This window comes from Hipposideros armiger, unplaced genomic scaffold (assembly GCF_001890085.2).
Source record: "Hipposideros armiger isolate ML-2016 unplaced genomic scaffold, ASM189008v1 scaffold_1665, whole genome shotgun sequence".
Lineage (NCBI taxonomy): Eukaryota > Metazoa > Chordata > Mammalia > Chiroptera > Hipposideridae > Hipposideros > Hipposideros armiger.
Genome location: NW_017733015.1, coordinates 9,302 through 25,146, shown reverse-complemented (window position 1 = coordinate 25,146; position 15,845 = coordinate 9,302). Strand labels below are relative to the sequence as shown.

Sequence of the window (15,845 nt, the reverse complement as noted above, 5' to 3'; positions counted from 1 at the left end):
ATCTCTAGGGGAAAGATTTTCTTGGCCTTGACTTTCTGGCCTAGACTTTATAGAGTGTTTTAAGTAGTTCAAACCTAGATTCCTTAAGAAAATTTACAAAAAGAACGAGGCTTTGCCTCAGTATCTATTAAATACTCCAGGATTAAGGAAGCTTATATGATTATTTAATACCTCTTATTGCATCTGTGAAAATAATCAGTCTAAGCTGTCATGAAACCAACCTTTTATTCTGATCAATATTTGGAGATAATTTTTGACCAAAACAAATAATGCTATGGACTGAATGTTTGTGTCCTGACAAAGTTTATATGTTGAAACCCTAATCCCCAATGTGAGAGTATTTGGAGATGGGACTTTGGGGAGGTGATTAGATCATAAAGGTGGTGCCTTCATGAATGGGATTAGTGCCCTTATAAGAAGAGACATGAGAGAGATGATCTGCCTCTTTGGCAGGTTAGGACACAGCAATTTGATAGCCATCTGCAAACCAAGAAGGATACTCTCACCAGCCCCTGACCATGCTGGCACCATGATCTTGTACTTCCTAACCTCCACAACTGTGAGAAATACATTGTTATTTCAACCTCCCACTCTGTTGTATTGGACTAAGACAGGGATATTTTAAAGAAAATTATTAAAACTGGAAAAAGGCAGGAAAAGTGGGTGGCACATCTTTTCAAATGTTATCCTGAGACATTGTTTAAATAAGTTCACTCACAGATGAAGTAATTTTCTAGAGGAATGTACCTGTGTTTGCCTTTGCTATTTAATACTTGATTAGAACCCAGACACTATGAAGTTACTTGATAGCATGAAAATTTATATCTGATAGAAAAGGTCATCCTGATGGTTATGGTTTGATTGCCCTATTAGAAAATAATGAGTATTATATAACCTAGCAGTCCTACTCTAAACACTTTTAGATAGCATTCTTGATAGACTATACAAACCCCTCTTCATCAAATGCTCTTGGACTGTTTTACCATTTTACTGGTTGCCTCATTCATTAATGAGTTGAATAAAATCTTTGATATTGCTCATTTTATATTTGTATAAGTCATTTTTAACTTTTTATAAATACTTTGGCCCATATAAGGCATTCATGTTTATAAAAGCTTGTGTTTTTATATAAATGCATGAATTCATATGAGTAATCACATAAGACTCCAATGTCATACAACAGAAAATAAGGCTAGATTTTCGTCTCCTTTTACTTTGAGTTATTCTTAAATTTTATGAATCAGACTTTGGATTAATTAGACGTGTATCCTTCTGTGATGGCAAAGAGGATATCAGGCTTTCTGAACACAGACTAAATGGTCTTAATGTCATGAACCAGGAATTGTCTCTAGAAATAACTGATCCTATTTTCCAATTACTTTCAGAAATGGCAGGATAATAGTAAATCTGCCAAAAGCAAAATTGTTTTTGGTAGATATTTTCCAGAGGTCATATTATGAATACTAATGAAGCCAGTGCAGCAATTTGTTTAGTTATTTCGATGCGCATTTAGCAGCTGACTCAAACTTGGCAGGCCACTGGTAAATGGTATTGCACAAAATTGGAATTTTTTTCCCTCACAGGAGCGATACTGAAATTTTCCTCTGGCCAGGGTGGAATACACTTGCACTTATAAATTTCCCATGTAAGTGTCTATATTGTATTCTGCAATATGGAACTCTAGGGTCTTCATCAACCATTTGCTCAGGCAGGTGAATGAATTCAAAGCTGTCTGGAAGAAAAATGCTGACCTTGACTCCAGGCAAAATTACTTAGAGGTGAAAAGTAATTTTGTCATCTCATCTCAGTAAGAATAAGGTCCTTTGCTCTCTTAATTTAAAAACTTACACTCCTCCCACCTCCAATCTGCAGTCCTTGTACTTTTCAGAAATAATCAATATGTAATACCTTTGTATTTGTTAATTTTCTCTTCCTTACTAAAGTATAAACTTCATGAGGTCAGGGATTTTTGTCTGTATATTTTATTTCTTGCTATAACCCACTAGTTAATAAATGTGTCTGGTGCATAGTAAGGGCTCAATACATACAAATTAAATGAATTGAATGAAGTGAATGGATGAATGAATGAATGAATGAATGGGCTTTATCTAAGTCCATTTAATCCTGTGATAATGTAAGAAATTCTTAAACTAGTCATAGCATCTCTCATTTGGAGTTTTTTTTATTACATAATGAGAAATATATGACCTTTTTGATTTTATCTTGCTTTAGTAAAATTTAATGTTTAATAAATGACAGAAACTATTACCCTAGGTCATTATTGTATTACCTTCTTACAAATTCAACAATTTGTAAAGATTTTTCTTTCCATTTTAGTAACTTCTTATGTAGTTTTATAGGTCCTTTCAAATTATGTTGTTAATCGATAAAGTATACATTATAAATAAATATCAACTATATCTAGACCATAAAAAATCCATTTTTAAAAACTCTGAAATGGTTGTTATAATATTATTCATATACCTGTTCTACCAAAACCCTCCAGAAAACAAAATAAGTTTGAAAGACAAATACTTTTTCTACCTTGAATGTGTGAACAACTATGAATTTTGAATAATTAAATAAGTCCCACAAAAATGTTGCATGCATTTAACTGTAGTGACAGAAATTTTCTTTTAGAATATATGCTATGACTACATTGATAAGAGAAGTGCAACAATTTCTCCTATTCAGGAAAGATAATCAAAGGCAGTTAGTGTAGAAGGATAATTAAATACATGCAAAAATTGAATTCTAACTTCTAGGAGGCTTTGCCTTCTATTTGGTGAATTAAAAAAAATTTCCCACACGAAAAGAAATATTAGTTAGTATTACTTCACCAACAGATCCAGATTGACCAAACATATTCATTTTCCCACAAATGTCAACTAAATTAATCAGTGTATAGTTGGTTAAATGAAATAAAAGATCTGACATTGCCTATGAATATATATTTTGTAATTTGTGGTACATGTTAACATTCAAATTGATATTTTGGACTATAAATATACACAGGGCCGGCCGAGTGGCGCGATGGTTAAGAACTCACTTGGGATGCCAGAGGGCCCCGGTTCGGATCCCACATATGAGGGCCAGTGACACTGCCCTCTACAGCTAAGATGCTGAACAACAGCTCAACCTGGAGCTGGGCTGCCGTGAGTCGCCGGCGACGGCGTGGGCTGCAGTCCCTGTGGCAGTGGATTGCCATGGGCTACCGTGTGTGGCCAGCAGCCAGCGTGAGCGGCCAGCAGCCGCAGTGAGCGGCCGTCCAGAAGCCGGCGACTGATCTGCCTCGCCAGAGAAGAGCGCAATGATGGTGCCAACTTGGGCCAGTGAAGCAACATCCTCCACAACTAGACTGAAGAACAAAACGACAGCAACTTGTCTGTTCCCCTTTCCCCAATTCCTCAGCACTGTTCCCATCCCCCCAATTCCCCAATAAAAATCTTAATATATATATATATATATATATATACACATAAAAATATAATTGGTCTTTAAAATTCAATTGCAACTACAAAAAGAGAAAAAAATTCAAATACTGATAAATGGTCTAAACATTCTATTTATTTGTGCACCAAAAAAGTCTTTGTCCATTAGTCTTTGGAACCTATAATAATTTTCTCTTGAAGAACAATGCAGATATTGTTTAGGGATTTTCAAATTATGATGGCAGTAATGACTAATAATTTGCTCTGCAACCATCAGAATATTTCAAAAAGTTTCAAACTTTAAACAACATTGAAAACCAGGAATCTCTAACCTATAAAACTCAAAGGGGCTGGCCGAGTGGCTCAGTTGGTTAAAAGCTCGCTCAAGAGTGCAAGCTCTGAGCAACAGCGGTTCAATTCCCTGCCAGAGCTGAGCTGCTGCTGAGCTGCCAACAGGTGTCAGGATGGCTCAGCTAAAGAAAAACAAAACAAACTCAAAGAAGTATTTCTATATACTAAAGTGGAAATGAGGTCATGTGGCAGAGGACATGTGGGGTGGACAACAGAGATGTAGAAGGAAGAAGGGACCATAGAAGCTTTCATTCATTTATCTGTTAAATTGCTTCATTCTCCCATGAAAAAGAAGAGAAGATTGTATCATCTGTCCTCCCCAATCTGTCCCATTCATGCCTCTCATTCTCCAATAAGTCCTGTCTGAGTTGAGAGGGTTGTGGGGATGGTGTGCTATGGAGAATGTAGTTCTTTATTTATGATCTCTGCTAGTGAAAGAAAAAAGAATTCCTAAGAGTATCCATAGAAACAGATCTCTTCCTCATAAGTATATAACCAGGAAGTGAGACCAAGGTATCCTTCCTTACACCAGAAAATTTACATAAAACAGATACAATTACAAAACAGCGACAACAAAAAGTATTTTGCACCAGTTATGGTATGGACTAATCAGCTATTTCTTTCTTTTACAAATTAAGAAAATAATTCTAATAGCAATCGCCTGGTTATTATGAGAAAGGACAATTCACTGATTTAGACCTGATACTGACATAATACCAGTTTTATATCTTCTATTTCATGGATGTTGCAAGTTGCAAAAACAACAACAATAACAAAAGAAAACAAAAACCCAAACTTTTGAAGAAAGATGCACCACATGAACTGAAATTAGTTTTAGGAAGCTGATACTCTATTATGGTCTCAGTCAGATTGTTGAAAGCTATGATGAAAACACAAGAAACCATGATGAAAATTCAGTTGATTTTAGTGTCAGGAAGAAATGAATAGAGAATATGGTGAGACGAGGAAATGTGTCAAAGGATTTAATATTGCAGACTAAAATTCAGTCTTAGGAATAATGAAGTGTAGTGATGGTGTTGGAGAAACGGAATCTGTCATGTGGAGGACAAATCTAGGACTCTGAATACAGAATAACAGAAAAAGACAATTGCAAACCACAAGATAAGACATGAGAGCGAATGGGAAAATTTATGTTCCTAAGGAGGAGATCAAAACCAAAGGATTGAAAGAAAATCAATACAAGATATAATTTTAGAAAACATTATACAACTGAAGAAAGGTTTGACCTATAACACAAAGTGTGTACTAAGAAAAATACCACATCTTATCCTATAGTGAATTCGTAAAACATTTCAAGGAAAAATGAATAATTCTAAAATCAAGGAGGCAGAAAATGATTCTTTTACTTCAAGGAATAAAAAAAGACCTTTGAAACCTCTGCAATAATAAGTACAGAGTAGAGTAAAATTCCCAATATTCTGAGAGAGAAAGGAAGTAAAAATTTATATGCCAGGTGGTTTGTCAATCATGTTTGTAGGGCGGAGAAAGTGAACCACCCATGTTCTCTCGTAAGAAACACTTGAAGATATATTCTAGCCAGCATCACTATGGATTATTTATGAATTTATTAATTAAATATTTAATGCTAGCTATCTGTAGTATGGATTATTTATGAATTTATTAATTAAATATTTAATGCTAGCTATCTGTAGTACAATTACTACAGTCAGACACTATGCTAGGCACTCAGCATGAAAAGATGGGCCAAATTTCACGCAGTATTACAAGGTTATACTTGTACTTATGCAGTGCTAGAGAATGTATAACTAAGAGATAGGACCCACAGAAGGAATCAAGGATACCCGAGAAAGTTTTCATTGAGTTGAGAACTAAAGTATGAGTAGCAGTAATTCAAGTCATTAGGATAAAAGGGAAACAATTCAAAGATCCTGGGAAGGGAGGAACCATGACATTGTCATGGAACTGAAAGAAACCACTGTGACTATAGAGGAGAAAAGAGGATCAGAGTGTCACATGACTCATGGGAAGTGGCAGGAGCCAGAGCATGCATGGCCTTATAGCCTATATTAACATTTTTGGTCTTTATCTGAAAAGCATGGGAACCCATTGATTGATTTAAGGTGTGTGTGTGTGTGTGTGTGTGTGTGTGTGTGTGTGTGTGTGTGTGTGTGTGTGTGTGTGTATGGGGGACATGTTCAGATTCCCATTTTTAAAAGCTCACACTGGTTGAGTATTGAGGAATAGATTAAAAGGGAACAGTTTGGACAATATGGATATAGGGAAACAATCTATGGTGTTATTTTATTTGCACACCTTCAGAGATGGTGAATTAGAATGGTGATCATGGAGATGGCAAAAGTGGACATTTTAAAGATGTGCTGGACTAGAAACGAGGTTTTTGATGTGTGCAATTTATTGGACATTAATGCATTTCACTAAGCTAGAACACATTAGAAGAGGTGGGTTCCATGTTGGGAAGAAGGTTACATGTATTATACAATGTGGGGAATTTTTAGGTGTATCCTTTGAGACATTTAAATGAAAATCTCAAGTTTCAAGAAAGCAGTCGGGTCTGCATTTCTGAGGAGAGTTCTCAGACAGAGATACAAGTCTGTGAATCCTAACGTGGGATTTATTAAAATCTTTGAAATTGGATAGGACAGAGGAAGGAGTTCACAAAGCTTGGTAGAGAGGAACTAGTGCTAAGCCTGGAAAGAAGTTAAAAATTCAACTAAGAGTAACTGTTTTTGTAAACATAATTTTAAAAAAGAATTCCTTATGGGAAGTTATGTAGTAAATGGCTCTAATAAGATGGAGGTTTTGTTTTTCTCACCTAAAATAAGTTATATGTGTATGCAATTCAGGACTGGTTTGGTAGTTTCAAGGTGTCATCATCCTTAGCAAGTGATTTGGATTCTCAAGTTCTCTGGTTCCAAGATTTCTGCTGTAGGTCTAACTTCATGTCCTTGTTCCAAGTAGGAAAAGGAGGAAGATGGAAAATATCCAGGAGACCTACCTAATTTATGCTCCATCTCATTGTTTACTCCTGGGTGCAAGGACATTAGGATATGGAGTTTTGCACTGGGAGCATTGCTGCCTGGAATTAAATGTGCTTTCTGTTAGTAAAGGAGAGAACAGACACTGGGGAGGCAACTAGCTGTCTCTGCTATAAACATACTATGGGGAAATAGCTCTCATATACTAAATTTATAGTCATATACTAAGTTTATAGTATTCAGTATACAGACTTTCTGAATGAAATTTTGGCAAATTATATTCAAATATTTAAAATGTTTATACACATTTTTTGTTTAAATGAGGAACAGTGTGTTTTTTCAGGACCCATCAGCTCCAAGTCAAGTAGTTGTTTCAATCTAGTTGTGGAGGGCATATCTCAGTGGCCCATGTGGGTAGCGAACTGGCAACCTTGTTGTTTTGAGCACTGTGCTCTAACCACCTGAGCTAACCCGCCAACCACATACACTTTTTTTTTAAGCTGAGCCATCCTGCCACCTGTCGGCAGCTCAGCGGCTGCTCAGCTCGGGCCGGCAATCGAACCGCTGTTGCTCAGAGCTCAAACTCTTGAGCGAGCTCTTAACCAACTGAGCCACTCAGCCAGCCCGATACACTTTTGACAGAGTGTTTTCACTCTTAGAAAGTTATTCTAATGAAACAGAATAATTCTGTTTCACCAAGTAGACTTGGGAAGTTGACAGCTATGGCCATCTTGGTATTTAGGTTGGAAACAATCCCAGTGTCAAGAAGACCAGTCAAAGTTGAGGAGGTTCTGGATATCAATTAATTATTTCTTAAATGGGGTATGGGGTATAGGATAGAGTTGTGCCCTTTAAGATAATTGAAATTGGAGCTCCTGGTCCCATTATTTTAATAATAAAGATTAAGCAGGTATATCAAACTTAAGCCTTGCACTTAAGTTTTGGTATCCTATACCCTGGTCAGCTTTCCCAAAATAATCTATTCTTTCACTCTCACTTGTCCAATGTGCTGTAGCCTACTGCCAACTAAATATTGTATATTGATCTGGTGTGTTATCATTATTGGAAACAAGTAAGCCTGATCATCATATATTATATTTAGTGTTGTCATTCAGAGATTTCATGTCCTGGTCAATGAGGTGTATGATATTTGGTTCATTCTTCATCTTACAAAACTAGTTGAAATTTCTTCCTTCCTATATATGGTGAGAGACCACCAGTTATAATCAATTTCTTTCTGTAGGATCTTAATTTTTCTTAATAGTTTGGCTTATGTAACAAACACTGAGAAAGGTAAAAGTCTATTCATAAAAAGATACTTAACAGAAAAAGGATATTAATATACTATACTCCCTTATTAAAATAACTAATAAAGTAAATAAAATTACTACATCACCTTTCATTTGGATTATAACTTTCTTATTAAACTTCATATTAAATTTTCTTCCTATAATTACAGAGTCTTGCTTTTATTCACAGGCTCAACTTGTTCCAAATAATTACAGTAGTATTTTCTCTGTTATGTGTATATTGTCAAAACTTAGACAGTGAGAATCCTTTTTAACTGAGCTCATTTGTCCTTGCACCATCCAAGCCATCTTTGAAATCCTCCTCACTTTTGGTCTGCCATAATATGTTTCAGGTCATGAGATCAGCTATTATCCAAGAAGTGCTAGTTCTTTTCTTTTTACAAAGGAAGAGAAAATGTATTAGAAACTAAATTCTGGGCACTGAGGGCTGCAGATCAGATTTTTCCACATGAGTAAGTCTGGTAGATAGGATGAGATTAATGCTGAGTAAAATTCTAGCTAGAACTAGAAAAGATACTACTTTTAAAAAGGCCATGAGTTTGTAATATTTACTACCTAGTTTTATGAAACCTGTATTTTTTTAGCTTTAATAATATATTTTTTTAACCCACTAGATAAAGGCATTCTTATTTTAACATGTAATGGAGACCACCTCATGGACCTTGTAGATGCCTGACCACTGCGCTGTACACCTGAAACTGAAGCTGAATAATATTGAATGTCAACTATAACTTTATATATATGTGCATATATATATATATATATATATATATTCACGAAATCTGTATTTTTTTGATGTGAAGTTTAGTTTATTCTATTGATGACATGCACACTTAGATTTTTAATTCTTCCCCAAGGTTTTAAAGATGCTTCTTTTTTATTTTATAATTTTTACATGTCATTTAGTCCCATTCTAGAGTCACTTCACTTTCTTTCACTATTGGTTACAGTAAGAGAAAGAAATGTTTTCTAATGTGTGTTTTCTTTTCAGTCATCTTATTGATAGGTAGTGAAATAAAATATACAGAAATAAAAGTTTATTTTTATATTGTGGAAATACAAAGTAAGTTCTAGTTAGTTAGAGACTGAAGTAATTATTTTTAAAGTAAAATGTCAAAATGTATAGTGTCGTAATTACGGTTTGTGATATATATACAAATTTATGTTTTAAGTTAAAGAAAAAAACTCATTCTATGGAGTTATTTTTAGCAAACAACAATTAGTGGCACCTTTTAAGGTGCTGTTATAAAGTACACCATTTGTTATTTTGGAAGGCTCAATAATCCTTATGCAAATGTGAATACATAATTAGTTAATGTATAAACATTCATTTAAAATATATATTGATTATGCACTCTGTGCCAAACATTCTTCAAGGTCTAAGGATACAATAATAAGCAAGATTCTTACATTTCTCTCCTCCCCAAAGTTACAAAACAGTTGAGAAAACACCCAGTTAAATAAATGATTGTAATGTGGCTTGATGAATGTTATAGTAGGAGAAATTAGAATTTTATGGGAACCTATGGCCATGGAACAAAACCTGCCTTGGTGATGGTCTTCCTGAGAATGTCACGTTTAGGTTAAGAATTAGAGAATGAATAGGACCTAGCCAGGCAGAAGGTAGAGGTTGCTTAATGGAAGTGATGACCTGGTGGAGTGAATGCCATCTATTTTCAGAAGAAGTCAGACATTATTGAAAGGGCAAAATTAAGTCATTGAAGGGACTTAGGTAGTGAATAATCAGATTTGTATTTTTAGAATATTACTTAGACTGGAATTTTGAACTGAGAGGGATAGGGCTAGAAGCAACAGAGCAATTAGGAGGCTGTTTCAGATATCTGCAGTAAGGGAGGTTAATGGCCTAGCACAGTGTGGGGAAGGGATGGTAGACAGAAGGATAGAAAATAAACCATATTTAAATAATAATAATAATAATAATAATAATAAAAACCTGTTGAATTTAACATCAAATTGTTTCCAGAATCTGACCACTCACCATCTGCCTTACTGCCATCTTGGTACAAGCCAACAACACATCTCATCTCAATTATTGCAATAACCTCTTAACTAAAGTTGCCAGATTTAGTCAATAAAAATTTTATCTGGCAACCTTGCTCCTAACTGCTCTCCCACCTTCTTCCTCCTCTCCCATGTCAGTCTCTTCTCAACACGGCAGCCGGAGTTCTGTTATGAAAATGCAACTCGATTTTTAAAATTTCTATAAAGCTCAAATGGGCATGATGTATTGTATTTTTTATACACTGCTGGGTTAAATTTGCTAATATTTTGTCTAAGATCTTTGCATTTATGTTACTAAGTCCTTTGGTCTCTAATTTTTCTTTCTCAGTCTGCCATCGTCAGGTTTTGCTATTGAGGTTATATTCTCATCATTGAATGAATTGTGAAGTAATAGATTTCTTTTTTTTCCCCTCTATTCCCCACAAACGTGTTTATAAGATTAATCTTTTGCAATTTGGTGGAATTTGCCTGAAAACCACTTAGACCTGGTGTTTGATATCATTTTACATTTTAAAATGTTGATTCAATTTATTTGTTATAAGACAATGCTTTTGAGTCTATTTTTATAATTTATTGTTTTATAGGAAATTGACCATCTAAATTTTCAAGCTTATTGTCATAAAATTCTTCATTTGTTTTTTCTTTGTAGCTGAGTTTTATCTCTACTTTTGCCCTATTCCCCTTTTCCTTCCCTCATTATTTACATGTACTGCTGTTCTTGATTAATTTTGCCAGCACCTATGCAGTTTTATTTATTTATGTTTAAAGATTTTATTGGGGAATTGGGGGAGGGGAACAGACAAGTTGCTGTCCCTTGGTTCTTCAGTCTAGTTGTGGAGGACGTCGCTTCACTGGCCCATGTTGGTATTATCATTGCGCTTTTCCCAGGAGAGGCAGTCGCTTGTAGCCATTGGACAGCAGCTCACGCCGGCTGCTGGCTGTTCATGTAGCTCACAGCAGCCCACTGTAGCAGGGGCTGCAGCCTATGCCATCACCGGTGACTCACGGCAGCCCAGCTCCAGGTCGAGCTGTTGTTCACCATCTTAGCTGTGGAGGGTGCAGCATCACTGACCCTCATGTAGAATCCGAATCAGGGCCCTGATGCTCAGAGCTGGCATTCCAAGCCAATGCTTAACCAGCGTGCCACTTGGCTGGCCCGTTTAATTTTTTTTAAATAACGTATTGCTGATTCTTTCCATTGAATATTTGTTTTGAATTTCATAAAATTTTGATTTTACATTTATTATCTCCTAATTTCTATATTCTTTGTTTTATTCTACTTTTCATATACTATTCTGTTTTGTGTGTTTAAAATTCTCATAATTTTTTTTCTGTTTGTCAAAATTTTATGTAACTTAGATCTAGATGTCCAATTGATTCAGTTAATTTTATCTTCTATTTTATTTTGACAAAATATTTCAAAATTAGTGCTGTGTAATTCCTATTGATTATTTTACTTTATATATGAATTCCCTGAACAATGAACTGGTTACCTAAGTAAAACCTCAAGAGATGAACACTGAAGAATTAAGTATAATTATGATAATCAGTGCAATTATCAGTTTTAATAGATTTGATACATTGTAGTATTCATTCTTCTTTTTGAAGCTAAAATTGTCCCATCTTTGGCTAATGGGAGTCCAAATTGCCTCTTGTGTCCTTTTATAGTCTGTGATAGAGTCTAACTAAGTATAGCATTTCTGAAATGAAAAGATATGACAAGATAACCAGCCTCATCTTGGATATTTCTGGTCATCGCTTGGAATCAAATATATCTCCAAGGAGCCCTGGTAGTTTCTGTTAGTGGAAAACGATATTTAGAAATTAGATTTGGGTGGTAGGTTTGCTTTACAACTGGGGTGTCACAGTTTCTCGGGCATGTCAGTGTAGAGCTAAGAGACATGTATTTATTTTAGAGCGAGAAAAATAAACTCTACCTTTCTTGCTATCTGGAGAGGAACCCATATGGCATTGTTCTGGGTTCCTGTCAGAAAGGAAAACCACAATGTAAGGAGCCCTTGATGTCCTGCAAGTGAAGGAGGATGTCCTCAAATTTCTTGCAGCAGGGACTTACTTAGGTGGCTCCAACTTTGACTTCTAAATGGAACAGTACATCTACAAAAGGAAAAGTGATGGCATTACTTCATAAATCTGAACAGAACCTGGGAGAAGCGTCTGCTGGCAGCTCATGCCATTGTTACCACGGAAAATCTGGTTGATGTTAGTGTCATATCCTCTAGGAATACTGGGCAGAGGGCTGGGCTGAAGACTACAGCTGCCCCGGGGGCCATTTCTATTGCAGACCACTTCATTCCTGGAACCTTCACAAATCAGACTGAGGGCTGCCTCCTGGGAGCTGAGACTTCTGGTGGTTACTGATCCCAGGGTTCACCATCAGCTTCTGTGGGGGCCCAGCTGTCAGGGCCTCCCAGGGTCAGGAAACGTTTACAGGCTTTGGAAACCGGCAGGCAGCCCTGACTCCTCCAGGCCCAGGAGGGACTGCAAGAAAAACAACTTGTTTATGTGAGTTGCTCTTAGTGCGCATGTGTGCAGGCACCATGACACTATTGTTATTGTATCATAAAAACCCCAGTTCTGCTTAACAGGGTTGGTTTCTGAGTTCTGTTGCTGCTGCTGCGGGGTTCTGAGTTCTGCCTCTGTTGCTGCTGCATCTCAATCAAGTGTTGCTGCATTCATGTCAAACACTCTGCAAGGCTTTTCTACCTTTGAGTACCTCACCGCCAAAACCTTCCTTAGCCAAACAACTCGGACCGACAGCTTCTCACAGAGTTGTCTTACGTTTACTTGTTCTGTGTGACAGAGATTGTCCTGTGCACTGTGTGGACATGGCCATCCCCAGCAACAACAAGGAAGCCCACTCAGTGGGCCTGATGCGGTGCATGCTGGGCAGGAGTTGCTGCACATGCACAGCAGCATCTCGCATGAACACCCATGAGAGGTCCCACGTGATTGGTGCTTCTACAGAGACCCTGAAGAGACTGAACATGAAAAGCAAGCCACTGCCGAAAAGGCTGTGACCAAGGAGGAATTTTAGGGTGAGTGGACTTCTCCAGTTCTTGTGTTTACTGCCAATAAATTAGAGGCTGTGGGCTGGGCTGAAGGCATGCAGGGACCCTCTGGCCCCTACTGAAGACTGGTGAGCACCTCCCATTGCTCAGGCCACTAAACGGGTAGGAATGACCACTGAGTGAGCTGATCTTCTATGGGCTCTTAAACAGAACATGGAAACACAAAGTTGACGGAACATAAAGTTTCTGAAAAAGTAAATAAATTCTAAGTGCATAATACCAAATTCCCCAATTTAAATGGAGATTATAGGACTTTATTTAACTTACTTGATGTATAGCCTTACCTTGTCTTTTATACTGAAAATTTTAGTTCCTAATGATGTTCGTATAATTACTAATATGCTTTAATCTACTTTGTGTGTTGTGGCGTATGTGTGTATGTTTGTAATAGTTTTAAAACTATACCACATTGAACTTAATAACAGGATCATTAGCTGCAACTTAAGATTTAGTGATCTTTATTTGTGGTTCCACCGAGGTGTATACAGTCAAAATCCTACTTTTAAATTCATCGAGATGAATATCTTTGGCATTATGCCCCAAAGTTGATATAAAATAATATTAGTGAATTTCATTTTTTTTAATTTAAAGGATTGCTTCCCTTTTTTCATTTTTAGTTAATGTTATCTTTCAAATGTATATATAAAAAGGAACAAGATTTTAAGGTCAAAATTATAAAACAAGGAACATTAGAAAGTGTGAAGCTTTTATCCTTGTTCTTTCCACCATCTCTCTTTTGTCTTCTTCCCATCTAAAGTTTACTATTTCTTTTAATTAATTTTTGTTTATCCTCCCACTGTTTATTTTTTAAAATATTAGCAAATATGCATGTATATGTATATGAGTATGTGTATGAGTTCCCACACGTTTGGTATCCAAAAACAAGTAACATATTTCTTTTGTTCCACTTTTGTTTGTTTTACAACTGCTTTGCCTTTGCAAATGCTAGGGAAATGAATAGACTTGTGTATAAGTCATTTCATATTTCTGTGAATATATCTTAGGGATAGTTTCCTAGCAATGGGATTATTGAGTCAAAGGATAAATGCATGTGTAATTTCTCCCATTTATAATTTGCTAATATCAAATTCTTAGAGATGGTATGGTTTTCCATTTCCATTAGCAATGTGAAAGTGATTGTTTTCTCACAGCCTTAACAAGAGTACGTTGTCAAAATGTCCTGTTTTTGCCAAGATTAGAAATGATACCTCAGTGTAGTTTCAATTTGTATTTCTCTCACTGTACATGCAATTACTTCATATGATTATGGGCCATTGCTGGTTCTTTTTCTGTGAACTGTTTTCCATATCATTTGCTGATTTTTTTCTAAGTTTTGGGGCTTTCTTCTTATTTTTTTAAAAGTTTTTTATTTAATAGCAATATTTGCCCTTGGTATGTGATGTAAGATGTAACTATTTTATCCAACTTTGTCATTTGTCTTCCTTTTTTCCTTTTTCTTCTTTGTTTATTTATACCATGCACAATTTTTATGTGATCAAACATCAATAATTTCCCTGTTTGCTTCTAGATAATAAAGGAATTCATCCATATTTTGTTTTAATACTCATTTAATTTTATTTTAGCATTTAGATGGCTGATATTTTTCAAAAGTCTCATGGTCTACAATATATACCATCTTTTGATATGTAGAATTTTATTATTGGTTAGTTCTGAATTTTTAAAAATTTCTATTATGATTTCTTTTTTTTTTTCTATTATGATTTCTTTTGCTCAATGAGTTAGCCTTTGAATATCTTCTTAGAGAACTGGCACTTTTCTATATATAAATGTATATTTAATATATGTATATATACTAAATCTATCCTGCTTAGTTTTATTTTTTCCAATATTAGTATAACTGACTCAACTGTAATTTCATTAGTGTTTGCCTGGTATATGTTTATTAATTTTAAAAATTTCAATCTTTACTTGACCTTGGATTTTCTTGAAAATATGTATCTTAATTAATAATCTTAGTTCATATATTATTGAGAGGTAAGGGTTAACTTACCCCAGAATGGTCTCCAGCAGTTTGGTCCCCAGAAACAAAAAAGCTGAGTTCGTAACACTGTTGTAAAGCTTCATGGAGATGAGTTATGGCCTAGTGACTCTCATTCCTGGTACATACAAAGGTTTGGACCTCAGCCCCTTATTGCTTGAAAGGAGTATGTCAAATCTTGCTGCTATGTTGACATATCATATGGCTTTAATTAACATGGCTTGAACCAAAAGGGGCAGATAATACTCCCCACCTATCATAAATGATGAAATTGTAGGGCAAGGCTGGAGTCAAGATTCTGCCTTGTCAAATTGCTATTGTAGTCTAGTTCCTGATCTAACCATGGGAAGACTGCTGCTTCCCATGGATTTAGGATGCTTAAGAGCTCTACAACTTATGTGTGAGGACCTTCTTTCAGAGTCTGAGGCCTACCCTGAAATATCTCTTTACTGCTTTAGAATTCAGTGGGTAACAGAGGACATGCACACCTATTACTGCTCCTATTTCCATGGGTTTTCCCCAATAAACACTATTCCAGGCATGTCTGGTGTTTAGGCTTCTAGCCATATAAATTTTATACATGACAACAGGTATAGTAAATATTGATAATGCCTACATTAGTTTCTATACATTTACTTTTCCTTTTATATTTGTTTCATTTTCTC

General features: G+C 35.7%; 1 pseudogene; it reads left to right on the top strand.

The window, feature by feature from the left end:
* Positions 1–12,097: 12,097 nt before the first annotated feature.
* Positions 12,098–13,304, top strand: LOC109377970 (40S ribosomal protein SA-like; annotated as a pseudogene).
* Positions 13,305–15,845: the final 2,541 nt, after the last annotated feature.